Below are 1,496 nucleotides of genomic sequence, written 5' to 3'. Positions count from 1 at the left end.
CTTGAAGACATCAAGAAGTTTCTTGAGACATATGAATTACCTAAACTGAAACAGGAGGACAGACACAACTTAAATAAATCAATTTCAAGCAATGAAATAGAAGAGGTCATCAAAAGCCTACCAACAAAGAAAACTCTGGGACCAGATGGGTTCTCAACCGAGTTCTACAAAACTTTTAAAGAAGAGCTCATTCCAATACTTCTCAAGTATTCCATGAAATAGAAGAGGAGGGAGCCCTCCCAAACTCATTCTATGAAGCCAATATCACCCTGATACCTAAACAAGACAGAGACACACCTAGGAAAGAAAATTTCAGACCAATATCCTTAATGAACATCGATGCAAAAATTCTCAACAAAATTTTAGCAAATCGTGTACAAAAATATATTAAAAAGATAGTGCACCACAATCAAGTGGGTTTTATCCCAGGGATGCAAGGTTGGTTCAACATCCGGAAATCAATAAATGTCATTCACCATATCAACAGACTGAAAGTTAAGAATCACATGATTATTTTGACAGATGCAGAAAAAGCATTCAATAAAATACAGCATCCCTTCATGCTTAAAACACTAGAAAAAATAGGGATAGTGGGAACATTCCTTAACATTATAAAGGCCATCTATGCTTAGCCCATGGCCAATATCATTCTAAATGGGGAAAAACTAAAGCATTCCCCCTGAAAACAGGAACAAGGCAGGGATGCCCTCTTTCACCACTTCTATTCAACATCGTCCTTGAGACTCTAGCCAGAGCAATTAGACAAACCAAAGAAATTAAAGGGATACGAATTGGAAAAGAAGAACTCAAACTAACCCTGTTCGCTGATGACATGATTATACATTTAGAGGATCCCGGAAATTCCACCAGAAAACTTTTAGAACTCATAAGTGAGTTCAGTAAAGTATGAGGTTACAAGATCAATGCTCATAAATCCAATGCATTTTTATACATAAGTGATGAATCTTCAGAAAGAGAATTTAGGAAAATTACCCCATTCACAATAGCTTCAAAAAAAATAAAATGCTTGGGAATCAATCTAACAAAAGAGGTGAAAGACCTCTACAATGAGAACTACAGAACACTAAAGAAAGAAATTAAAGAAAATCTTAGAATGTAGAAAGATCTTCCATGTTCTTGGATAGGCAGAATTAATATTGTCAAAATGGCCATACTACCAAAAGTGCTATACAGATTCAATGCAATTCCCATTAAAATCCCAATGATGTACCTTACAGAAATAGAGCAAGAACTTATGAAATTCATCTGGAAGAATAAAAAACCCAGAATAGCTAAAGCAATCCTTGGCAGAAAGAGTGAAGCAGGGGGTATCGCAATACCAGATCTTCAACTCTACTACAAAGCAATAGTAACAAAAATGGCATAGTATTGGTACCAAAATAGAAAGGTAGATCAATGGTACAGAATAGAGGACACAGACACAAACCCAAATAAATACAATTTTCTCATACTAGACAAAGGGTCCAAAAATATGC

The sequence above is a fragment of the Sciurus carolinensis genome, chromosome X, assembly GCF_902686445.1.
Source record: "Sciurus carolinensis chromosome X, mSciCar1.2, whole genome shotgun sequence".
Taxonomy (NCBI): Eukaryota; Metazoa; Chordata; class Mammalia; order Rodentia; family Sciuridae; genus Sciurus; species Sciurus carolinensis.
This window is presented reverse-complemented; position numbering follows the sequence as displayed.